The sequence below is a fragment of the Vulpes lagopus genome, chromosome 5 (assembly GCF_018345385.1).
Source record: "Vulpes lagopus strain Blue_001 chromosome 5, ASM1834538v1, whole genome shotgun sequence".
NCBI classification, from domain to species: domain Eukaryota; kingdom Metazoa; phylum Chordata; class Mammalia; order Carnivora; family Canidae; genus Vulpes; species Vulpes lagopus.
The window spans coordinates 128,839,006-128,863,682 of record NC_054828.1 but is presented as its reverse complement, the minus strand read 5'-3'; the positions used below and the strand labels follow the sequence as shown (position 1 = coordinate 128,863,682).

At 47.4% G+C, this 24,677-nt stretch overlaps 1 non-coding gene across 1 annotated transcript; it reads left to right on the top strand.

Annotated features, from left to right (window-relative positions):
- The first annotated feature begins 22,730 nt into the window (after window positions 1–22,730).
- Window positions 22,731–22,833, top strand: LOC121492241. Its single transcript, XR_005988151.1, has one exon. It is a non-coding gene; the product is annotated as a U6 spliceosomal RNA (small nuclear RNA).
- Window positions 22,834–24,677: the final 1,844 nt, after the last annotated feature.

The following is a 24,677-nucleotide window of genomic DNA, read 5'->3' as shown; positions in this document are numbered from 1 at the left end:
TTATCCACAAGAACGTGTGGAATTGGCAAGGCGTAGGTAATGCGTACATTAAAAGACGTGGGATGATCCTCCTGCCCGGGAGATGCTTGTAGGGCAGCAGCGGAGAGTATGAATTCCGGAGCCCAGAGGCCTGGGTGCAGGTGCTGGTCTGCCTCCCACATGCTGGGTGACTCCGAGGAAAGGTGCCTCAGTTACTGCATCTGTAGAATGGCCACAGCAACCACGACTACATGGCAGGGCTCTTAGGGGGACGAGACCCACTGATTCATGTGACACTCTCTGATGGTGACGAGAACGCGATGAGTGCTACGTACAGGTTCCTCCAATAAATGACAAACATGATGTAGTAAAGAAGGCAAATGCGTTTCATGCGATTGCAGGGCGACGTGACAACAGCCGGGAGGTGTGTGTGTGTGTGTGTGTGTGTGTGTGTGTGTGTGTGGCACGCTGGAAACCCAAGCAGGGAGCAACTGACTGGCTGGAATCACGGCAAGAAGTGTCCCTGGGATGGGTCAGGGGTCTCAACACCGGGGGCCTGCTAGGGTGGCGGGAAGGAGGGAGGGCAGGCTCTTCCTGCCATTCCGGGGAATCAGACTCCTTCTTCCTCTTTTAATGGCAGCCTCTCTTTTGCAATTTCTGCTCTAAAACTTGAAGTCCACGGGGAAGCATTTGCTTGGTCTGTGTTTCCTCTAAAAGGGAATCTGACTGAAGATAATGCTGGCACACCCAAAGGCTGTGTGTCCGCAAATATCTGCCGGTTCTATTCTTGACTATTGACATATGCCCACATTCTACAGAGGGATGCTGCAGGGATCCGATCAGAAATAACAGAGTCTACATGTGACCCAGGGTGGGCTAGTCCCCAGGGGCTCACGGGGCCTGGGACTTAAGCACGGCCACCTGGTGGGACTCAGACACCAAATTCCTCCTCCAGACGCCGCTTGGCAGTGGGGGTCTCGCTCCCCAGGAGGCTTTGAGGCTCCCGCTCGGAGGGCGCCCCTCTCGAAGAAAGGGGTGACGCTCACCCTTGTTTCGGTGAACCTGCAGGTAGACTCGGGACAATGGCTCCTGTCTCATGTAACTGCTCCTTGAACAAGTGCTCTCCTGATTGGAAAAGTGATGATTTTATTTCGTTTTATTTTTAGAAAAAAAAAAAATCACCGAGCGCTGGATGCCGAGGACAGCTGGAGTGCGTGGGACGTGGGACGCTATTTTTTCCTCGCTGCTTTGGGAACCAAGCAGATGGGTGGCCACTTGATTATATCAGGGGCCATGTATGGTGCCTTCCAGCTGTTGGCCACGTGACCGCGTTTACTGTGGGTAGAGGGAAGAATTTCCCTTCTGCTTTCCATTTTCCCTTTGGTCCTCAGCCTCCTTAAATTGTGTTCTGGGCTGCTGAAAGCACATCTGCCTACTTCTCTCTGAAATATGCAGCCGTGGATTCTCTAAGGGAAAAGAATTTCCAGGCACCTTTTGCAAAATGTGCAAAGGGACTTTGCAACGCTCAGGGTAACCTGAGCAGGATCTGGGCTTTTCCCGGTTGGCAGGTAACACAGAGCCCAGGTTCAGGCGAGCGTGGCCCACAGCGGGGGCAGTGGCGTCATGCTTCTGCAGCCAGGGAGCCAGGCCGGGGAAGACTCCTTCCTGCTAGCGGTCCATGCCTCTCTGCTGTCTCTTTAGAGACAGGATGAAAAGACAGCACTTGACATGCACGCCGGCGCTTTACAGTTTGCAAGGAGCGCTGTGCTTTACACATGGCACACAGGCTGCCATATACTCTCAGCTAAATGCTAGGTTCTGGGACCCTGCTTGCCCTCAAGTCTGCTCGTCCTCAGACGCGGGCCCAACAGCTCACGGTTGGCGGGATACAAAGTCTCCTGCAATGGGTGTCTGCCAACCTGCGGGTGACGGCACAGGGGTCCCGGTCCTAGCTGCCCCAGGTACCTGACCTGAGCCACGTCTATCCATCTGTGACGTGGGGACTATTGTCGTGCTTGTGGATCTCACCAGTTTGGCTGGATCTGGTGCAACTCTGTGGGCAGCCGCCTGGCGTGGGACGGAGCTTCGTGCGCACGCTGCTCCCGCTACGGGCAGAGTGGCCTAGCCCTGAGTTGCTCTCGGGCCAGGTATGATGATGCTACGCTGAGTCTTTGACAAACCATAAGCCCGGGCTTTGCAAGCATCGTACCTCCTTGCGAAAACGAGGTCACTGTATCTCACACGTCCTTCGGGGCGTCCCCGAGACTAGGCCCCGAACAAAACCGCTGTGGACAGAGCTCTGTCCCTCCTGTGCTTCCCACTTTGCATCTCTTCCCCTGCTGTCATTTTGTTGGTGATACTGTGCGGCCGGTGTCCCCGCGAAGTCGGTCACATCCCTCTACATTGCCTTCGAGGGACCAGTGCTTCGGGACCTAGGGGGATTTTGCATGGATCCTTCTGGTAACGGGGGCAGGGGTGGGACCCGGGATGTCAACCCAGGCCTTCTGACCCCGACACGTGAGGCTTTGTCAGGTGGCTCTGCCGCGGGCGCCAGCGCGTTCTCCGGTCCAGCCCCCACCGTGGGAACGCAAGCTGCTTTAGGAAACCTCTTCCCGTCTCTGCTTGGTCACGTACGACTTCATCTCTGGCTTTCCAAGAGTCCCCGTGGGAAGGTGACTTGACGCCCGTTCGGAGTTTTTGTAGAAACTTCTCCAGTGCAACGCAGGTACTCAGGGGTGGGTGCAGACTTGATTTTACAAGTACATCTGTTCTGTTTATTTTTGCTTCTTTGCAGTATTATCAACTTCTGCTCCATATGGATGATCCATATTGTGCCTTGGTGAAATGATGCCACATTATGCTTTTATGCCTTTATCATCAAACACTACTCATGAAAAAATCACCAGGTTTGCCTAGGTTCATCTGTTCAATTTATTTTTCCCAAACTTTATTTTGAATAAAACACCTACGGTAAATGTGATTTATGTAAATGAATAAAACAAAACTGTTATATAAGCTTTTTTGACATCATTCAGTCCCGTTCTGTCGGGGTGCCACTATACAAAATCTTCTGGCAGCATGTTTTCCATAGGATTATATTATTTCTGAAATCGCAGAGCCAAAGAGATAAAACTATAATATACTTTCAAACGCTTTAATTTAATTTTTTTTCCCTTCTCTCCCCAAGCTTCCCATATGGAGGAACTCCAATATTTTAAAAGAAGCTTTTACTTATGAGAATCTTTCCGCACTATTCCAAGTGCCTGTAGCTATTCCTCTCTCTCATACTCTCTGCATTTCTCTATTTTTCTCACACCTCGCTCGCCGATTTTATTTAAAGAATGGCAATCCATCTTTCCTTTTTTCTCCCCCCCTCCACTTCTTTATTGTTATATTTTCTTGCTTTCTACCCCCTGGGACCCTGAATGGAAGAATTTTCATGCGTCGAGCTTGTGCTGGGGGCCAGCTCCCGTGCCCTGGATTTACACGCATTATCTCACTTACTGCACACAACACACAGCCTCTTATCTCCACGGGGCAGATGGCAGATGAAGGCTCGGGGAGCTGGGAGCCTGAGCAGCTCAAGGGCACACGGCTACGCTACCCACCACGCCGCTGAACGTGTGCACGCCCACCTTGCTGCGCGGGCTCCAGGAGCGTAAATGCCTTTGCACTTGCTGGACCCAGGATAGACGCCACCGTGTGTGGCTCATCCCGCAGCAGGAAGATGTCTCTCCCTTAGGGCCCACGGGCATGGTGGAGGCTCCCCACGTGGGCAGAACTTTTGGGTCATTGTTAGCCTCTTCGTTCAATACAGCGAGGAGAGTGAGCCCCAGAGAGAGGCTCATGGCCTACCCGAAGCCCGGTTAGTGGCGGCAAGTGCATGATGCAGAGCTTCTTGAACCTGTGCCCAGCGTGCACTTCCCATAATCTAAACTCAAAGACACACTGTGCCCCTCCCATAACGTAGGCCATTGATTAGTTCATTAAACATTAATTCCTAAGACTTCCTTAAAGCAGACACATCATATGTAAGAGGTGGCCAACATTAACATTTGCGATAATGCACATGAAAGCTTTTGCAAATCACATACTACTAAAATATATGATGTTATGGTTATTGTAAATGCCAGTGTTGAAGAGCAATAATGAATCAGACTTAGCCTTTCCCTCGTGAACAAATGCCAAGTGGGTTGGATACCTTTTGAGCCTCCTTTCATATCCGTGGGGAAATCTGGTACCAAACGTCGGCCTTGCGTTACTATTGAGACATTGTCTACTGGATTTCTCAAGCAGTTCTTCAGATATTTTCGTACACCTCAGACACAATATTCAAATACCGAGCTTCTGAGCCCAGAGGATCTCCTGTGGATTACTCATCGGGAGAGACGTCCTCACTCACAGTCCAGTGGCTGCGTATCCTGGAGAGTTCACTCGAATCACAACTTTCTATATCTTCCCTAGTACCAGGATAGAAAGCCGGGGATATTTTTGAGTCTCTCCCACTGCAGAATGGCAGGCAGCTATCACAAAAGGATGCTTGAGTAGAACGGACCTGGGAGATGGGTTGGTATTCTCTACGCCGTAATGCAATGTGAAATTAGCTCAGCCTAAAAGGTAGTCGTGAGTACACTAGGCTCAATCTGTACGGTATTTGTCAAACGAAGAGTGGTTGTACATTCAGTCACTGCCAAGCAGATATCTGAGCATTACTGTTTTAATACTTTCTTCATGTGCTCATAACTCATGCTCAGCGTCAGTGTTTGGGGACCGATCTGTTTTTAATTATGGAAGCAGAGGTTCCATATTGCTTTTGTTCCCCCCTCCTCCCCGTTTGCCACATTTCTACTGCAGGGAGAGGAAGATTCTCTCTACTGCCTGAAAGCGTGGCTGAGAACATCTCACCAGCTCAGACTCTGCTGCTCCTCAGGAAAGCATCAGTGTAAAGCCGCTCCTTTTAAAGTGAGATTTACTTGTCATAATCATGGCTATGCTAAGTGAGGTGATGGTTTGCCTCCTACACAACTGGTATTTGGCAATTAGCAATGCAACGTCCCACCCAGTAGCTCCTCGCTTCCTGGGCAGCAAGGGCTTTAACGTGTTGGCGTCAAGGAAGCCTTTCTGCAATGTTTATCCCTTAACTGAGAGTGAGGATTGAAGAAAAGCCGCCGGGAACAGGCGGAGGCCGAATTCTGGGTGCGGAATCGTAGTATGGTGGCAGTGATCCCTGTGCGCATTATTGTAGCTGTGCACGCTGCTTGGAACCTGCAAGGTTCTCCACATGGATCCCACGTTAATGCTTGTTCTCCTTGTTCTCCCTTTTTACGGAGACCCACGGAGGGCTGCAGCTTGCCTCCGTTTGTGTTGCCAGCACCTTTGGATGCTCTCACTTCTGGATCAGGGCTCCGGCTCTCCTTTCCCTTTGCCCTTCTTTCTCAATCCTTTTTCCAGTCCGAGTCCCATTGGCTTCCACTCTGGTGTTGCAGTCATGCAGAGCAATCGCTGGACTGGTTACTGGACTCTGTATTCCCCTAGGGGAATTCAGCAGAGGCACAAGGGAGGGGGGTCTGATGCCAGGACCGTTTATACAGGCAGACTCTGGAGTCAATGAGCAGCCTCTTCCTTACACTTCCTTACACCCTGTCCCTGGAAGGCAAGGGATGAACTATGCTGATTGACCCTTTAGTCCCTCCATGGGCAGAATTAGTTCTCCCAGATTTTGAAACAGGACAGAAAGACTAGCTCTTGCCCAATAAAACATAAGTCAACAAATGAACATAAATAAAACATAAATCAAAACATGAACTTTCAAATGGTAACATCCAGCCTATTACTGGCTGGTAGCTGGAGTGTGGTGGAAAAGCACAGGGTGGATTTTGGAACGTTATTTACCCCACTAACCATATTTCTTTTACTAAAAAAAATGAATATGAGCATGCTTAATGTGCCAAGTTCTTTTGAGAGTTATATAAATTAATGTACTCAAAAATGCCAGTATGCTCGCCAGCACCATGGAGAGCTAAGAGGTTATATTGTCTTCCTCCACTGGCCCGGTCCTACTCCTTGTTCATATTTCTCTTCTACATCAATGTGGGTCAGAACTTTGTAGCCTCCCCAACAAGAGCCCCAGAATCCCAGGAATCATCCCTGCTTCCATACTCCAAACCTATACTCTATGCCTACATCCTGTGGGTTCTAGTTCAGAGAGATCTCGTATCTTCCAGGGTCTCTGGAACCCCACTATCAGCTTCCCTATTGAGTTTTAGGACCTAGGTTATCTCAAACCCAAGCATTATCTCATGTCCACCCAGTTACAACTGCCATCAATTTCCTCCTACTCTGGTTCTTTCTTGTTATGTTTGTTTTTCTTAAAACAAACATATTATTGTTTGTTTTTTTAACAATAAAAAATTATTTTTTAGAGCAGTTTCAGGTTCACAGCAAAATGGAACGGAAGATACAAAGATTTCCCATACACCTCCTGCCGCTGAGCATACAGAGCCTCCAGGTCATTTCCAGTTTTTCCACCTTGGGTACATTTGTTCCAATTGATAAAAACCACACTGATGCATGATCACCACTCAGTGTTTACATTGGGGTTCCCTCTATGTGACATTGTGCAGGTTTAGACAAACGTATAGTGACACGTTATCTACCATTATTGTATCACACAGAGTAGTTTCATTTTCCAAAAAAGTCCTCTGTGCTCTGCTTATTCATCTCTCCTCTCCCCTGTCCTACAACTCCTGGAAACCACGGAGCTTTTTTTTTTTTTTTTTTTTTTTTTTATGGCCATCATTTTGCCTTTTCCAGAATGTCAAATAGTTGGAACCATACCATATGCAGCCTTTTCAGATTGGTTTCTTTTACTTAGTATACACATTTAAAGTTTCTCCATGTTTTTTTCATGGTTCGATGGCTCATTTATTTTTAGGGCTGAATAATATTCCATTATCTGAATGTGCCACAATTTATTTATCCGTCCACCTACTGAAAGAAATCTTGGTGGCTTCCAAGCTTCGGCAATTATGAATAAAGTTGCTATAAACATTCACATGTAGCTTTTTGTGTGGGCCTAAGTTTTCGATTTAGTTGGGTAAATACCAAGGAGCCCAATTACTGGATCATATGGTAAGAATATGTTTAGTTTCGTAAGAAGCCACCAAACTGTCTTTCAAAGTGGCTGCACCATTTTGCATCCCTGCCAGCGATGACTGAGAGTTTTTTTTACTCCACATCTTTGTCAGCATTTGATGTTGTCAGTATTCCAGATTAAGGCCATTCCAATCCTATGTAGTGCTATCCCATTGCTTTAATTTGCATTTCCCTAATGACAAATGAGGTGGAGCATTATTTCAGATGCTTATGTCATCTGTGTATCTTCTTCACTGAGGTGACTTTACAGGTCTTTGGCTCATTTTTAAAATATTCAAGTTTATTTTTGAGTGTCTTGACAGGAGAAAAGGTATACAAATTTATTAATATTTAATATTACATGGACGACCCATCACAGGGAAAAGAAGTGAATACCCCCTTTGACCCTTTTTTTTTTTGATCCCTTTGTTTGCTTTCTTATTGTTGAATGTTAAGAGTTCTTTGTATATTTTGGATAATGGTCCTTTATCAGATAAATCTTTTGAAAATATTTTCTCCCAGTCTGGTTTATATTTTCTTCCTCTTGACAATGTCTTTCACAGAGCAGATGTTTTTAGTTTTAATGAAGTTCCTGTTGTGAATTGTCTCTTTCATGGGTCATACTTTTGATGTTATATCTACAAGGTCACTGCCATTCCCAAGGTTATCTACATTTTCTCCTGTGTTATCTTCCAGGAGCTTTATGCTCTTGTGTTTTATGTATAGGTGTGTGATCCACTTTGAGTAAATTCTTTTGTGAAGGATACAAGGTCTGTGTCTAGATTTGTTTTCTTGCATTTGGATGTCCAGTTGCTCTAGCACCATTTGTTAAAAAGACTATTTTTCCCCGTTATATTGTCTTTGCTTATCTTTTGCCAAAGATAAGTTGACTATGTTTATGTAGGTCTCTTTCTGGATGCTTTATTCTGTTTCAGGGATCTATCTACTTCTGTATTCTTTTACCACCCACTGTCTTGGTCCCTGTAGCTTTAAAATATGGCTTAAAGTCAGGTCCTACCAGTCTTTCAGCTTTGTCCTTCTCCTGCAATATTGTACTGGCCACTCTGGGTCTCGTGCCTTTCCCTATTTACGTCAGGGTCAGTTTGTTGATATGCACAGAATAGCTTACTGGGATTTAGACTGGGACTGTGGTGAATCTATAGATCAAGTTGGGAAGAACTAACATTTTAACCATATGAGTCTTCTTTCCTTGAACATGAAATATCCCTCAGTTTACTTAGTTATTTCATTTTGTTCATCAGAGTTTTGAAATTTTCCTCATACACATCTTGCACACTTTGATTATCAAATTTGTGGTGCAGATTTGTTACCAGTACTCCTTTCTCACCCTCCTAATGTCCATGGGCTCTGGACTCACATCCTCTCTTTCGTATCCTCTTGCTAATTATTTGTCTCCTTTTTTTTTTTTTTTCCTTAGTTAGCTTGGCTAGAGTTGTATCAGTTTTACTGATCTTTTCAGAGTCATCTTTTGGTTTGGGTTTTGTTGATTTTCTTTATTGGTTTCCTGTTTTCCTTTTTTTTTTCTTTCTGCTTTAATTTTATTACTTTTTTCCTTTCTGCTTATTTTGGATTTAATTTGCTTCCCCCCCCCCCTAGTTTCTCTAAAGGAGAAGCTTAGATTGTAAATATGTATATATTTATATATTTATTTCTTTGGCCTATGTGTTATTTAGAAGAGTTTTGTTTAATCTCTAAGTATTTGGGGATTTTCCAGCTATTTTTCTATTACCACAATTCCATTGTGGTCTGAAAGCAGACGTTGTACTATCTCTATTCTTTTACATTTATTAAGAGGTGTTTTATGGCCCAGATGTGGCTTATCTTGGTAAATCTTCCATGTGAGTTTGATTTTATGTCATTTGAAAATGATGTGCCTAACTGTAGGTTTTTTTTTTTTTTTCTTTCTTTTTCTGTTGTTGTTGTTTTAGCACTTATCCTGTTTGATATTCTCTGATCCTCCTGGATCTCTAGTTTGATGACATTAATTTGGTGGAAATTTCCAGTTATTATTATTTCAAATGTTTCTTCTGTTATTTTCTCTTTCTTCCATTTCTGATTTTCCCCTTACGTTTACGTCTGCCTTTTGTAATTGTCCCAACAAAGTTAGATCTTCTGTTTGCCTTTTTTCAGTCTTTTTTCTCTTTGTTTTTTAGTTATGGATGTTTCTGTTGAGATTCTTTCCTGAGCCATGTCCAATCTACTAATAAGCTTATCAAGAGGTTTTTCATATCTGTTATAGCGTTTTGATTTAGGAGATTTCTTTCTGACTCCTTTCTTGGAATATCCACTTCTCTGCTTACACTATTTTCTTTATCTACTTAGATTAATCAAAGTTATTTTAAGTCCCCTGTCTGACAATTCCAACTTCCCCGACATGTTGAGTGTGTTTATGATGTTTGCTCTGTCTCTTCAAACTGTGTTTTTTGCCTGTTAGTATGCCTTGTCACTTTTTCTGGAGAGCGAGCCTTGATGTCCTGAGTAAGAAGAACTGCTAAAAACAGGCCTTCGGGCCTGGTGGTAAGATGAGGGGCTGGGGCAGCATTCTCTGGTCCTCTGTAAGGTCTCAGTCTCGGTAAGCCGGGGCCTCTGGATAAAGAACTTCACACTAGCTTCTCAGTTTTTTCTGTTTTCTGCCCTCACTCCTCTAGGTGGGACAGGGAGCTTAGACGGGGCTCATATTGGAGATTCCTTAGGCTCTGACAAAACCCCAGCAGGTTAGGCTCTGGTTATCTATTATCTCCTGAGAGCAGACCTGGTAAACAAGAACAAAACGCTCTGGCATATTGTAGCTCAAAATGATTATTTTTCTTCTCTCTCGGCCAAAAGTCCAATATTCACTCTGAGAGCCTGGCTGAGATTCTGGAATAAAACACAAACATGGGAGACCTCTGTGTGACTGGGTCCCCCTGGAGTTTTTAACTCTCAGACATTCCCACATTTGTCAAGTACAGTTGGGTTTTCCTGCTCTAACATTTTCCCACGGAGGTTTCTGTGCAAGAGTTTCTGCTCCATTGGGCTGTAATTCTCCACATTCACCTGTTTCCCCACCTTTGGGGGGCAGCAGTTTACCCCGTGACCTCCCTTCCTGTATGGATCTAGGAAGACTTGTTGGTTTTTCAGTTTGCTCAGCTTCTTACTTGTTATTAGGGTGAAGTGCTGAACTTCTAAGATCCTCACAGGGCAACACAAAATCAGGCTGCTCCATTCTTCATACATGTGGAGTCAGTCCTTGGTTCTTGGTTATCTTCACCTGCCGGAGCAGGGCACACCTTCACGGCTTCACTCTTAATCTCTCCCTACTTTTCCAGCTTCCTGTTCTTCTGCTGTATTCACACCACAGCCACAGCAGACTTCCAGACCCTCCACAAACACGGGGTCCTGTCTCTTATTCTCTGCCTTAGCAGGTACCATTCCCTAAATCTAAATGACCATTCCCTGCTCTTCTCCTTATTGAGAATATATTCAACCTTTAAAATGTTGTTAAAGACAAAAAACAAAACAGCTCTTTTTCCCCTACAAACCATGCCCTAGTTAAAGGCTCCTCCCTTGTTACCTTGTATCATCTGATTAGAGTGCTTACACCATTTTATTTTAAGTATCTACATTCTCCTTCTCCCAGCAGGCTATGCTTTCCAAAATGCAGTGTCTCTAACTAATTCTCTTGAATGAACAAATGGAAAAATCAGCGATTGAACATAAGAGGTTGGATTTTTTTTGTCTCCAAAACCCTTTCCCTGATTTTTAAGTTGGATCCTTTCATAAGCCGTTAGAAATCACTCAGACAACATTTTATTTTCTGTATTTTCTCTTATTTAGTGGATATTATCATTGTTGGTATCATTTCTCTCTTAATCATTTTATAATCATGATATTGCACAATTGCACTGGCAATATAATGGAGGTATCAGTTGACTCATGTACAAATAACCAATACTGCCCAAAAGTTACAGCTATTATTGTCGCTGTCCCACCTGACACATCGTTTCCACTCCTGGCATCTCTTGATGCCGTTTGGATCACACTGTTTGAGACACTGAACGTGATGCTGTTCATATGTCATGTAACAAGCTCATGAGGTAGATGTTATGACCACAACTCTATAATCAAGATGAGTGAAGATCAGAAGATTCAAAGGTCTTTGCAGTCACAGAGCCAGTGAGTGACACAGTCAAGAACAGAACTCGTTACCCCATCCCCATGGGCTGCATACATTTGCTTCATGTTATGGGACCTTTCTGCTTAGCCTTCCATTATCTTTATTCAACTTTCTGTTTTTCCACAAACACTTTCTAACCTCTATTCCTTAGACTTCTGACTTTCTGTAACCTGCGGACAGTGATGTTTTCCGTTCGGTCCACTCCCGTTACCTATTTTTATTTTCCTATTTTTCAACGTCCTCTGATAATTTTCTTTAGCCTTTTTTTTTTTTTTTCTCATTCTACTATGTCCCTTGTTCAGGTCTCATTAGATAACAAATTATGGAAACCAGGTATAAAAAATAGCAGTTTTTTTCACTTGTTCATCATCAAATGCGGCGTCAACCTCCAGAGATGACTAAGGTAACGCTCTTATGTCATTTACTTTTAAAACTATAGAAGAATACTCTGAAGCCCCATGTTGCAAAACATTGCACTCCATAAAACCATCTTTATTTCGATTTCTTGCACAATTTCATTTTATTCTTGTTGTGCAAGGATGGTGCTCAGCGGGGTGTGGCATTTACCTTGACAAGAGAGACAGACTATATACCAACAGGGTAACCTGCACCCAGAGTCGCAAAGGAGGCCTTTGCCTCTATGTAAAGGAGAAATTCAAATGGTTGCTCGTAAAGTATGAGGGAGCTTTTATTCCTCAGAAATGTGAACTTCCCTTCTATTTTGGGAGATCATGAAATCTTCTCCTGTTCCCTTCCTGAGGTGTGTGTAAAATGAATTCTCTTATCAGTTCAGCCTGCCCAGGAGAGATAATTTAGTAGCAGAACAGAGAGCGTCCTTGTGTGATTTCTACCCGGTTTCCTTTGCAAATGCAGCATGTGATTTCATGGACTTTTTATTTTATTTTATTTTTGTATTAGAAGTTCCTGAATTTGAATGAGCTACAATCCCTCTTTTTAATAGACTGTATCAAAAATGTTTAAATGCCATAGCATTGGTGGAACTGTACATTATGTCTGAGGACAAGGCCTAGGAGCATTTGGAGTGTTATCAGCAGCTTTAAATAGGTATTGGGTTTGAAGATAGAGCGTGTGATGAAAGAAAGCCAGACCCTACCAGGTTATTTAGCTTTCAGTTCTGAGGAACCTGTCATTGCTTGCCTCTGTAAACCTACCTAATGTGATTTATCTGATCCATTTCAATGCAGGGAAATGAAATGGCTCCTGTTAGCAACCAATACAGAAACAGCAGTTATAAACTCACAAGGCGGGTGCTGCTCAAACATCTAGGCTAAGCACTTTTTAAATTAGCACTTTAATCTTGTTAGTGGTCTGTAAATGAGAACCTCTCTCGGCAATCAGATGCTCACAAATAGGGCCATTTCCCATGGACCAATGATGTTGAGAAAACTGGAGCTGTCTTGCTAAGGAGGATTGACTTTGTAGCAGGGTTTTAACAGAGCCAGATGTATCACAGCGACTCTTCCTTTGGGAGCCTAGGGTTTGACAGTCTGGGGACAACTTGTGTCACTGTCCACCACCCCTACCACCCTCTGGTACTACCATTTCTTTCCATGGCTTTCTTCCCAAAGTCTATGATGTCCTCAAGGGCAAGGAGGTAGCACACTTAAGATAACCCAGAAGAGTGTGTGTGTGTGTGGGGGGGGGAGCTGGTGGATAGAAACCAGGTAACTTCACTGCAGGTGGCTGAAGCCCTCATGCTCACCAACGTCTTTGAGATGAATGATTAAATTATGCTTATGCCTTAATGTCCTGATTCTCTCTCAGTCCCCAGCCTTGCTGTTGGGCCCCTAATGTCCTGCTCGCTTTTGCTAGGCCATTCCTTTGGGGGGCCTGTGTATGCTCCTATCACAGTTGTATTCCTTCTGGCTGGTTGATCTCATGGGCCATGAACTTGCCCCTCATATGTCTTTGAAAAATGCCTGCTTCTGTGTACTACTGCCTTATCACTCACATGTGGCCCACAGCGTCATCTAGTTCCTAAATGTGGCTAATCAGGAGCAACACCTGGGGAACTTTCCAAAAATAGATTCTATGACCCTGTCTCAGTTCTGCTGAAGCTGAATGAAAGATGGAATAGGGGCATGTGCACAGTTTTAGAAAGATTTTCCAAGTGAACCTTATATTCAGTCAGGTTGGGGAGCTAGTAACTGGGATCACCATCTTTAGAATCTCCCTAAGCCTAGCTGTGAGTACAGCCGAAGGGCAGTACTGGGAAGAGCCTCTGACCAACCATTAGAAGGGAGACCTCAACACTTGTTTGGTGAGCAGATGGCAAAGTTGGCGGGTTATTCTGAAGACCTCAAACACTGACTCGGTTTCTAGTAGCATACAATCTCCCACCTCTGAAAGCCACTGCAGACCTGCCTGAAAGGCCTGCAACACTCTTCGGCTGAAACCCTGTATCTCACACCCATCTGAACGTATATCTTTGATTATTATCCAAGAATTATGTGAAAATATACTTGTTAAAAATAGCAATGCCCAGATATATAGAGGAGTCGGTAAACAGCCCTTTCCACATGGCAACCCTGGTTACTCCCTAACTTAAACCAGGTAATTTACTGAACATTTCTACGCTGGTAGACCCCACTGCATACATATGTGGGGAGACAGAGAGAGAGAGAGAGAGAGAGAGAGAGAGAGAGACGAGTGTAACCATGGCAAGTTGCTCAATGCTTCCATGTCTTAGTTTCCTCATCCAGAGGATGAATAGCAGCAGCTTTCTGACTCAGTTGTGAGGAGAATTAAATGAGTTCATATTTGTAAAGCTCTTGGACCAGTGTCTGGAAGACAGTAAGCACTATGTAACTGTGACCAGCAAACATGCCCCTATACTTTCAATATGCTATAGATCCCAGGCTTACAATTTGCAATTTTTCATATAATTGACGCTTTTATGTCTTGGAGCTTTTTCTATGCTAGTACACACAAATATACCATAATTTTGTAACAGCCGCAGAGTATTATATGGATGGACTTAGACTTATTTAATAATATCCTTCGATAGCCAATTGTGTCGTCTTCAAGAATCGGTGTGTTTAAAATACTGCAATACATAATGAAAAAGATAAACTTATTTGCATAGACAGGGAAACTTTTGTAGAAGAAAAAGTTTGAATTGTTGAAGGGGTCTGCAGATTTTCAGACATGAGAGATAATGACAAATGTCCACTCCAAGGCCGTCCCCGTCTTCCCCCTCAGCAGCAGGGCATGAAGGGACCTATTTCCTTCCCAATTACATGCTGGATCTGGCAAGCTTTGAAATAAAATCTGTCCCAATGTGAGGTATAAGAGAAGGCCTCAGAAAGACCTCTGCCTAGACAAGTTGGAGCTCAGGCGCAGCCTTCTGAGTGGCAGTGAGAAGGGCCGCCCCCTGACCCCCAGGATTGCCAGATGTGAGGCATGATGTGGGCTGTGGCCAAGTCCCAGGGATGACAGTATTAGATACATACTAGGAACCAGTTCATTTTGTTTTCTTTCATTCAACTTGAACCTTACTCCCAACATGTAGTTTTGAGTCTAGTAACCTCCCAGCATGCTGCTAAGATGAATAAGCCACACGATTGTATCCAAATGCATGAGAAAAACAACCCTGTTTAATAAAGTTCTCAGGATTAGCATTTCTGTTTTGGAGACTGCCAAGCCCAATGCTTTTAGTGTTGGCATCGCTATCAGTGATATCTTTTCTTGACAGTAATTATAATATTGAGCCAATTGCTTCTTGAGGACAGAAAGATAGAATTAGATATATAAAATATCATTGACTCCCCTTCCTATGCAAAAGCTCCTGGGGTCTAGTTATGGGCGACTTACTGCAGCCGGTGCTTTGGGGCTCCCAGTGTGACGGACAGCTGGACAGTGTGCGCCGAGGACTGACCGACTCAGAGCCCGGTTGCGTGGGCTCATCCCTCCAGGTCTGCCGGGGACAAGCTGACCAGCTGAACATTCACTTTCATCTCTCTGAGTTGTACTTTCCTCATTTATAAAACAAGGGAAAGGGCACACATCTCAAAGTGGAGTTGTGCAAATTGACGAAATGAAAGAAACAAGCACCTTGCTGAGTCTCATGACCAATAAGGGAGGAGCGTCACTCAGTGCTACACCCTCAGTCGCTGATGGAGCTCAGGGTTGGGTGTATTTCTCTAGGTCATGTCACCGATCAAGGAAAACACGGGACATCTAACTTCTGGGGAAGTGCTCCTACCATCAAGCTACACACACTCAGAAATGCTGTGCTTTAAAAAAATATATATTTATTGGACAGAGAGATAGAGAGAGAGAGAGCACAAGCAGGGGGAGGGACAGCGGGAGAGGGAGAAGCAGACTCCCCACTGAGCAGGGAGCCTGATGCGGGACTCGATCCCAGGACCCCGAGATCATGACCTGAGCCCAAGGCAGATCCTTAACTGACTGAGCCCCACTCTGGCTCCCCCAGAAATACCGTTCTACCCATGGAAAACCAGCAAGACCGGCAGGTACCTTCCTTGTCTCTGTCATGAAGCTAATCGTTCAGAATGTATCTGCAAACCACGTTTGCAATTTCAGGACAAAATAATATTTGGGCACAATTATATTGACATAAAAATTGTTAATGAGTATCACTAAAGCAAACGGACACTCCAAGATCTAATAATTATATTGCAATCAACTAAAACTCCTAATCCGAACCAAATATGCCAGGGAAGACCTCCATCAGGTGAGGAGGATCCATGGTTCTAGTTTAAAGCGTAACCTCGAACCCGGAGGCGCACATGCGATTGTGTGTCTGTGGCCCGGTGGAGCTTTAGACCTAATAGAAACAAGACCAGATAATGAGACTTTGCTCTTCCTCTACGACTTTTCCTTTAAAACCCAGGTCAGACTTTTAAGTCCAAATGCTCTTCCACGCTTCCCTGGGGAACGGCCTCTTGGTGTTAGTCAAACTGAACACTAGATGTCACTGTGTTGCAACAAAATTTGGATTTTGAATGCATTTTTATGTGGCTGTAAATAAGGTGTTCCTTGGGAGGGGAAAAAAAAAAAAGTGACCTGTCTTTCGAAAGGACCAGTCTTTCTCCTTGGTCTCTTAAACAGTCATTTGGACAAAGTAGAAGGTTTATTTAACATCTGCAAAGATTGACTTCAAATAAGCACATGCGTAAAATATATGTATATTTGACATATCAGTAACTTCAATGGTTATATTCTAATACCCATTTTTTTTTTCCATGGCTTTGTGCCATAGGGTTGAGAACAGTGTAGACTGAAATCTGTAAGGCAGTGATTCCTGGGCTCCGCTGTCAACCCCAAGCTGTCTCCTGACTCCCCCCTTCTCACCGCAGACTCATTACCACTCGTGTCTTCTCATCACTTGCTTCCCCAGCTCCCCAACCTCTTGTCAACGGCAGGGCCATAAAACCAGCTTCATGATGTAAAATTTCTGGATGAATTTTGCCTTTCTGCCCCTGAGTTGTTAAATCCAGTGAGTCGCCCACCCAACTTTCCCTCTAAAATCCTAACAAGACCCTCTCCCTGTCTTAGTTCAGAAATGCATATTTTTTGAGAATGTGCATTCTTGCAACATCTACCTCCTAACGAGTTTCTCAAATTCAAGTTTTTCTGTCTTCATTTAAGGAAATAAAACAACAACATCCTCGATCTAAGCTTGGGTGTCCTCTCCGTGGGTGATGGCAGCAGATCCAGGTGCCCAGCATGTGTGACCTGGCCAGCCTGGTGGCAGCCCCCTCACTAGCCGGTTTCCTGATGGTCTCTGAGGACTTCTATCTTATGCCCCTAAGCCTTTGCAGGTTCTGCTGTCCCTGTCCACAAAATCTTGAGTTCTTTCTCCAGCTGGCCGGTCTGTTGGGCAAAACCCAGTTCCTTCACCTCTGCATTTTTCATCAAAGTCCCCCCCTTTAATTTTTGCATCCCACATTCTAATTATTTCCTTATATTTCTATCTTCCCTTTAGCTCATGCATATACCATAGGAAAGACTGAGGTCTCTTCCTCTTTGTTACCTTGCCAGTGCTCCCTATGTGGTAGGGAAGTGAATCTATACATTACATTTTTATAGAACATGTAATATTTTCCCTCTAATTTTGAATTTGTTAATTAAAATTTAACCGCATGTAGAAGTAGAGATTTCAGTTGAGGCCCTAACAGATGGACAGATGTCATTTTCTAGGACAAGATGCAAGACCTTGAGGCTGGATTTCAGAAAGAAGAGGAGGAAACCAATCCGCATGATGCATCAGCCCTCCTCCATCCCATGATCTGAGGAGTTTAGAAGAAGCTGGAGTGGAGGTAAGATTTCTCTAGTGTGAGTCTTGATGTGCCACAGGAATGAGGGACATTCCCTCGTATCTCAAGTCAAAGACAAGGTATTTACTTAAGGGAAATCGCTCAGAAGCCTGGATATCTGTGGCTTGTATTTTGGCTGACACAGGACCCTAGCACCCGACTCCCTCCTGAGAGACTCTGGGGCGGGCGTGCCACTGTGAAAGCTGGGTGAAGGGGGGGTTGGCCCTTTGGGCAAAGGATGTGCGATTATTCCTCACAAGCCAGGCATGGGCTGTGAGCAGGACAGCAGATGGGTTAGACTCAGCGCTGTCCTAGACGGTCCCTTCGAGGTTCCGGAAAGAAGACTTGACCCAAGAGTACCCTGATGCCTAGGTGCTGAGGACCAGAATAAAGTGGCCACCAGGGAAGGCGCACAGATTGTTAAGCAGCCCTCTGCTTCGTATCCACCTCGCTATGCTCTGTGATGCCAGGGTTGGGCTGAAAACCACCTTTCTCCGTTGCCAGGCAGGGCTCCCGAACCGTCCCGCACAGGTGCTGGGGTGGGATGACAGGCTGGCGGAAGGAGGGGCCCCATCGTCCCTCTTGCACAACTGCTCCTGGCAGCAGCCTGCATGGCAGCCCTGCTTCTCTCTGCAGCGTCACTTGGGCAGGGCCTTATTTCGGTTTCTGGTGCTGTCCATGTTTCTCAAACCAGCCCAGCGCTCTCTCCCTAAGCAACACTCCTTCTTCAGAAGTCGGAGTCCCAGCTGCCTGGGCTCCTGCCTTCAAGCTCCCCTGTGTCCTGTGTCGTCAGCACCAGCGGGCCGCACCCTCCTCCCAGCTGGGATCCAGCTCCCGGCAGGGTCCTCCTCCAAACCTCCACGTTCTCATGACCTGACCTCTTCCCTCCGTTGCCCCGGACCCAGGGCAGGTAACCCTTACACCAACTGTAGATCCGGGATTCCAAGGGCCTTGTCTGTCTTTAAGTTGATGCTTGTCTCGCCCTTTCTCTAGATAGTACTCTCTGCTAAGATAACAGGGAGCTTCTGCTTTCCTGCCTGGTGCCTGATTTATTAAAAAAGAAAAAAAGGGGGGGGGGGACTACATTTTCCATATCCAGAGCACTGCAGGTAAGGAGCCCCCAAGGTAAGGGGACATTGTGAGGACCCCACAAAAGCACCTCCGGAGAGAGAGGGTCAGCTTTATACACCTGCTGTGCCAGTGTGAATTTGAGGAGTAGGAACTTTCATCGCCTCCCTCTCCCTTCCCTAACTCCCTAACCCTGAAGGGCCAGGTAGTAGCGTCAGGCCTCGGAGCCTGCAAGGAGGGGCCCGGTGAAGAAGGGCTAAGAAGCCCACCAGGGCTGCAGGTCTAGCTGGGGATGATGCCCTACGTTTGCTCACTCTCAGGGCCAGCATCCACGGGGGGCGGGACCCAGCCAGGATTTAACCACTATGTATTTTGTGATATCAAGTAAAGTGATTTGCTGTTGTTCTTACTTAAGAGTGACCCAAAAGGGTAATGAAGATGGTCTTCGATTTCATGTAGGAACAAGCGGAAGAACCAGCGCACTGGGCGGTTTAGGGGGATCCTGGGACGAGAACCTGGCAGGCCCGAGGCTGCAGTGGGAATCCGGACAGGTGGATGGAGGAGGGGCCGCGACAGGGTTGGGTGGCCCAGTCCCCACAAGCCCGTGGTGTCCCAGGGGCCCATAGGGGCACCGGCCCAGGGCCTGGGAAGTGGGGTGGCAGATGGCTTCCTCTCTTCCCCCTTAGCCCAATCACATTCTCTCTTGGAGGATCCACACAACATTGCCTTCTTCACCTGCCTGTCTACACTCGGGGACTGGAATCCCCCAGGCCAGAGCTGCGTGTGCTCACCCTTTATTCCTATCAGGTGGCACAAGGCCTGACAAAGGCCAGGTCATAGCTGCTCAGTGGGAAGAACCAGAGCAGAGGTTCCTGGGGTGCAAGACCTAAGAGGACTCCCGGATTCCACATGGGGGGCCCGGAGGTGGGGCTGGGAGAGATGGGGAGCTGACCTTGGGGGCCGGCCAGGGGGGCTAAGGAGATGCCCCCCCCAGGCCTGGGGAGGGCGGTGGGGTTGCCAGGGGCAGGGGGAGCCCGGGCTGGGGGCTAGACCTGGGGTGGGCTCCAGGGGTGCTGGGCCTGGGGCAGGCTACTGGGGCTGCAAGGGGTGGTCCCCGGGGGTGGGGGGTGGGGGGGGGGGATGCTGGGCCCGAGGCAGGGTCCCGGGGTGGGGATGCTGGGCCGGGGCGGGCTCCCAGGGCTGCAAGGGGTGGTCCCGGGGGGGGGGGGGTGGGATGCTGTGCCGGGGCGGGGTCCCGGGGCCGCGGGGGGTGGTCGGGAGGGATGCTGTGCCGGGGCGGGGTCCCGGGGCCGCGGGGGGTGGTGGGGGGGATGCTGTGCCGGGGCGGGGTCCCGGGGCCGCGGGGGGTGGTGGGGGGGGTGCTGTGCCGGGGCGGGGTCCCGGGGCCGCGGGGGGTGGTGGGGGGGGATGCTGTGCCGGGGCGGGGTCCCGGGGTGGGGATGCTGGGCCAGGGCGAGCCCCCAGGGCTGCAAGGGGTGGTCCCCGGGGGGGGGATGCTGGGCCGTGGCGGTGTCCCGGGGCCGCGGGGGTGGTGAGGGAGGCTGTGCTGGGGCGGGGTCCTGGGGCCGCGGGGAGCCCGGGGGGGGGGGGGGGTCGGGGGGGGGGATGCTGTGCCGGGGCGGGGTCCCGGGGCCGCGGGGGGTGGTCGAGGGGGGGGATGCTGGGCCCGGGGCGGGGTCCCGGGGCCGCGGGGAGCCCGGGGGGGGGTCGGGGGTCTGCGCGCGTGCAGGGCGGCGGCGGGTGCAGCGGGGGGCGCCGCCCTCCCGGGGCCGCTTTCCGGCGCCCTCTGAAAGCCTTATTGATGCCGGGGAGCGGCGGCCCACGGCTTCCTGACGCGGCCCGTGCTCGCCCCCCCCCCCCCAGCCCCGGGGCTCTCGCGTCTCCGAAGCCCGACAGCTGGCGGCCCGCGCTTCCGCCGGGCACGGGCGCTCCGCGGGCACAAAGGCCGGGGCGGCGGCCCCTCCAGCTGCGAGCGGGGCTTTTCCGCGGCCGGAGACGCTGCGGTCCAGCTGCGGCCTCGCCCTCCCGCGGGCTCCGCATGTTAATCAGCGGCCGTCACTGCCTCGTTTGTGGGGCTCCGCAGGTGCGCCCCCGCCCCCCCGCCCCCCCCCGGCCCCCCCGCCCCCGCGCCGCCCGCAGCGCCCTTCCGCCCGCGCGGGCAGGTGAGCGGGCCTGACGTCAGCGCAGGTGCGCGCCCCCCTCCCCCCCCCCCGGGCGCCCCGCCGTCGCCCCCAGCTGGAGGGCTGCGGGGGGGCTCCCCCCGGTCTGGGCCCCCCTCGGGGTCCCGGGGCGCCCGCGGCCCTGCCCTCCGGAGGCTTCTGCGTCTGCAAAGGTCTCTGCTTCCCTGGGGCCAGGACACCGAGGATGCCGCCGCCGGGTCTCAGGGCACCTGCCCGGCCTCGCCGCGCCTGCATCGCACCTGGCGCCAGCATCAGGACTGGCACAAAGTCGCAGAACGAGGGCAGGGCCCTGGCAGGACGCCAACGGGTGCCTGGGGGCGCCCCCCCCCACTATCTAGTGCCCTTGCGTGTCGTTTGGCCCATCGCCCTCTCCAGTCTCCCGTCTCCCTGAGGACTGGACCCTGGGGTCACACCTGCCCGTGGGTCCTGCAGTGCCTGGTCTTGCAGACACGACGGGATAAAAGGGACAGAACGGGAACGACTGGAAATGGGCTGAGCACCCCCACCTTATCGGGCGGGGACTGTACTCCAAGCTTCCTGGGAGGATATTTGATGTGACCCGCGAGACATCTAGCAAGGAGAGTTTTAATACCTCCATTTTTTTTTTTTTTTTTTTTTTGTAAATGGTCATATTTGGGGTGTGTTGGCAGCAGGAAGGAAAATTATTAGAGCTTCTATTCTGGGGCACCTGGGTGGCTCCGACATTAAGCACCTGCCTGCAGAGCAGGTCGTGACCTCAGGGTCCTGGGATTGAGCCGGGTGTGGGGATCTGCTCAGCGCCGAGCCTGCATCTCCCTCGCCAGCTGCTCTGCCTGCTTGTGCCCTCTCTGTTAAATAAATAAATTATTTTTAAAAATAAAGCTTCTATCCCTCACTTCTTGCTCCTTACATTGATCTATTTCGTGGGCTGCCCTCAAAGTTGGTTTCTTCAAGGGACAATGGACAGCAACTAAGTTGGCTCCTTCCCCTTTTCACCTAGAATGTTGCACCCCCAGACTGGAAGCCATACTGGACTTTCTTTTATTTCAACATCACTTTTAGGCTTCTGAAAGGTATCTACTTATCACAGTGCCGTGAGACGATTATTGTCACCCACAGTTTACAAATGAGGAATCAAGATAAAAGAATTAAAATGTCTGTTAAAACCAAAGAAGGACACAAATGGATTCTGGTACACTGGAGCTCTCAAACAGCAAAGGCCCAACTTGGCCTAGTGACATGTTATGGTTGGACCATGTGATATCTTCTTTCACACATTTAAATGAATTAAAAGCATTTAAAAATTAGTTTATACTTTAAGAATCCAGATGCCTGTTTCCCTGACCCAGTTTCAGGTGATCTAGCAACACTGGGGCTCCATTTATACACGTCAACAGTCTCTTGATACTAGTTAATTCCTGACCACTATATTTTAAGGTGAGCTCTCCTGCTTATCAAACTTCATCTCCAGCCTGGTTTATTGATTCATAATATCTGGGAAGCTCATGAAAATACTGATTTTGCCTCAAAAAGCTTCAAGAAACACCATTCCTTCCGGTCAGTGAACAGTCTGTGATATGGAAACAGTTGTCTTTAAGGGATGGTAACAAGGCCTCATTCAGTCAGAATCTGTGGCCCGTGTCTCTCAAGGTCTGCATTCTGACCTAGATTTCCAAGATCAAGCAGGTTATTGCAGGGACCTAAGAATGGTTAAACATCAAAAATCAATTACTTATTAGAAAAACCACATAATACTTTCCTTAGATACAGAAAAATAACGAGATAAAATTCAGCTCTTTCATGCAAAAAGATCACCAGGAGTTGAACCGAAGGTCTTAGACATTGCAATATGAAAAGAAAAAGAAAAGAAAGTTACTAAGACTTAACTGCCTACTTTGACAGCACATAGACTAGAATCAGAACAATACAGAGAAGATTAACATAGCCCCTGAGCAAGGATGACATGCAAATTCACAAAGTGTTGCATATTTTTTTAAAAAGATTTAAGTAAGAGATAAAATTGCTCTTAAATGCAAGTAGAGTGTTTTTCATAGAAAATTCAATATACTCTATAAAGCATTAGTAGTAGTGGGCAGCTTTGTATACTCAAATCATTTATTCAATAAATATATATTCAGTGTGAGAGTGGCTATTCTAGGTATAGAGGATACAGCAGTGAGTAATACAGAAATTCCTGCCCTTGTGGAGCTAATCTTATGATTTAAAAAGATTTACTATATGTCTCACAATGACACATGGTCTAGAGAACAATAAAGCATCATAGATTGATTTATGTGTTCTTTTAAAAGTATGTGGTGGTTAGGGAAGGCCTCAGTATTGAGAGGACATCTGAGTAGAGCCCCGAAGGAAGTAAGAGATCTAGTGGATATCTGGAGGAGATCATTCCAGGCTAGGGGGACGGAGAGCACAAATGTTCTAAGTGAGAAGCATGCTGGGTGTGCTGAAAGTGCAAGGAAGTCAATGAAGCTACAAGAACCACTGGAAGTACAATGCCAGATGAGGGCCAGATGACATAATGCCTGTAGCTCCTTGGAAGATTTGGCTTTTACCCTGAGTAAGATGGGGCTCCTGGAGGGTTTGAGGCAGAGTATGTCTTACAGAATCAACCTGTTTTCTTTGCTAAATTAGAGGGCGTAAGTGCAGAAAGAGGACATCAGTTAGGGGGTTACTGCATTAATCAAGGAGAAAAATGCCTGTAGCTTGGACCAGATGTAATGCTGGAGATGTGAGATGTGAATAACTCCTGACCATTCTAAAGGAAGAGCTAACTGGCTTTGTAATAGACTCAGCGTGGTACGAGTTTTTAACTTATAACCTGGAAGAATGGAATTTCCGTTAACTAAGATCCTGAAGACTGTAGGAGGTTTTGCACATATTCATTCAGAGGTACTGAAGTGGTCAGTTTGGGCCAGGCTTATGCTGTGGTGACAAAGACAAATAAATCTCAGTGTTAGAAATCACGTTTGTTTCTCACCGAGGCCATGCCCATCGTAGATTGGACAATCCTCCTGGACAACTGCTTTTTATACAATGACTTAGTGATATGGCTCTGCCTTTGCTACTCACAGTCTTCACACTCATTGCTAAAGAGAACGGTGAGATTGGAAAAGTGGACAAGGTCCCTGTACTGTCTCTGCTAGGGGATGTGCAGTGGGTACAGTGGTGCAGTGCCCAGAATTCCCCATGCGGTCTGAAGCATTCATTATTTCTGCTGCTGGAGAGCCAGGTATTCATGGATCACCCTCTGTGCCTCCTCTAAGATTGTCTCCTATAAAGAGAACCATCCAGTCCAGTGTCATGTCCTCTCCCTAAAGGGGCCATTTCCAGTGACAGTCGACCTGGGAACACAGGCAGCTCTCGACTCAATCTGGAACAACTTTATGGTCCATCCCAGCTCCACAGCCCTCACAGGATCAGCTCAGGCTCTGTTGTAATTGCATTGCAGTGAACTTCTCTCAATGCTCTTCCTCTCACTCTCTTACAGACCTCCCTAAAGGTCTGGCTCCAATAATCTCCTGCATGAGATCTCTGCAACTCAACTTCCCAGGAAAACCTAGTACATGTAACATACTCCTTATTTTCTGGATGAGTAGTCACATTCACCCACCTCAATGGAAGTGTTACATGGTGTGCATAGCATAACGTACAAACTTGTCAAAATACAATGGTGTATACCTGAAACTCGTGTAACATGGTGTGTCAACTTTTCTCAAAGATTCTTTAAAAAATACATTATGAGACATACAGTGCGTGTGCCTGGAAGAGAGACACCATTGGTGAATACTCACAGTATCCATCATACATTCCTTTTAGACA